The 1,933-nt window shown below is 37.4% G+C and overlaps 1 long non-coding RNA gene across 1 annotated transcript; it reads left to right on the forward strand.

Moving 5' to 3' along the window:
• The first annotated feature begins 233 nt into the window (after positions 1-233).
• On the forward strand, positions 234-1,550 carry LOC148719004 (uncharacterized). Its single transcript, XR_015994087.1, has 2 exons — positions 234-500; positions 717-1,550. It is a non-coding gene; the product is annotated as an uncharacterized LOC148719004 (long non-coding RNA).
• Positions 1,551-1,933: the final 383 nt, after the last annotated feature.

The following is a 1,933-nucleotide window of genomic DNA, read 5'->3' on the forward strand; positions in this document are numbered from 1 at the left end:
GAATAAATTACAATTATGAAAAAAAAAAAAAAGGCTGGAGAAGAATGTGAATTGTGTATTTAGCATCAAATAAGATAAAAAAAAATGTTGATGTTGTAGACGTTGTTTACTACCGACTTCTTAAATGAGCTTTTTCCAGTCCTCGAGTGCAAAACGCTTTCAAACTGATAAATCTGTGTCTGCGTTCACAGAGTGATTTTTGAAGTAAAAAATTATCACGATGGTGATTAAAGAATAATAAGAATGAAAATAACGATAATAGTAGTAATGATAAAAAGATTTACAGGAAAACAAAAACCGCTGACCTTATACTGTGGTTTCGTCGCCTAAACGAAAGGGAGACGAGGGAGACACGTGATTGTGTCAGGACAACACATTTGAACATATATCGTAAGAGCGTGCAAGTCAGTTGGTGCTGTCCTCGGCTGTAGTGAGCGCCTGAGCGGCAACATTCGCGTAAATTGCAATCTACAAGTAGCGTTTAACTTTTAGATGTCAGGGTAAGTGAGATTTTGTAAAAGAAACTTCCGTTACTCACTTCATAGCTCGTCTTGCCCGAGCATGCGGCGGCAACACATAGGTGTGCATGTGATAGAATATTGCGCTGGACTTCAAACATGATCCTTATTAGCTTTCGAAATCTACTTTGAAGTCATTTGAAATATCTGTGTAATGACTGTTTCTACTTGTTTTTTCAATTTGTGTCCTAATTATAGGGTAAAAGTCCCTGAAGTTATGGAAGGAATAGATTCTATCGAATGCTGGCGGTTGGAACTCTTGGGGCACAACTTGATCGCATCAAATATCACGCTTTTCATGATCAGTGCTTCTTAAAGGTTTGCGCACCACTTTTGTTACGTGAGTTTTGTTAAAGTTTCAAACCTACTGTTATTCCAGACCAAGCGTCCTTTCTTCTAAGATATCTTGATGATTTCGCCGATTTCGGCGCATATGGTTTATTTGAGGTTGACAGTTGCATGATCGCTACAAACCAACCCTGTGAATTTGCCGAAAGATTTTCTGTCAGTGGCGTACCTGTTCGCGAAATCAGTCTTCGAGAAAATGAAAAAGAAAGGGGTTGATATTCTGATGTTTGTTTCACTGCTCAGGATATTTCATCGGTTTTGTAGGGTGGTAAAGAGGTAGTTTTCACAAAACTTTGTCTGAAATGTACCTCACTATGGTCACAACCTGCTACAAAGTAACACTGATGTATATACAGTGACAAAGGACAGAAAATCGTACAACTTTATCACAACAAGACCTTAGATTTTGTTTTGTAGAGAGTTAACCTGTATTTTGAAAATATCGACCGTTGTATACTGTTGTTGTTATCGAACTTTAAGCGGTAAAATCCGCCATTTTGAAAATGGCTCGAGCTCTAACAAAGCACCCTGAGTATTTCTGAGTATTTCTTATTTCGTGCGGCGAGTGTGGCAGTGGTTTAGTCGCCTGTCTTACCTTCTTTTCCAACGGAACCCTCTCAAGGTTAGAAACCAATTATTTCTCCATGTATTTCGTTGGTCAATAAATAAACTTTTATTAGCTTTTTTTGCTCAAATCACTCTGACTCGACTGGCGCGTGATGTTTAACATACATTGTAAACAAACTTAACACTTAGTGTAATTTGTTATAGTTTTACTAGGATATCTAAAAGGTGGCAATGCTGCGGTTCATCCTGTTGATAGTTTACGCAGCGATTCACAACTTTTATTTCATATAGTAGTGTCAAATTGTGGGATGTTTCCAAAACTGAGATTTTGGAGCACTCACCTTCTCACTTACTCAATTATCCTTTCCGAGCACTGGATTGCAGGTATATAGATTTTATTTTAAGACGATATGAAAGTCGGTGAGGATTATGTTAGCAGTTGAAAGAGATGGATTTGAAAATAAACAAATTATGGGAGAACATGCCAAAAAATATATTAA

This window comes from Stylophora pistillata, chromosome 12 (genome assembly GCF_964205215.1).
Source record: "Stylophora pistillata chromosome 12, jaStyPist1.2, whole genome shotgun sequence".
NCBI classification, from domain to species: domain Eukaryota; kingdom Metazoa; phylum Cnidaria; class Anthozoa; order Scleractinia; family Pocilloporidae; genus Stylophora; species Stylophora pistillata.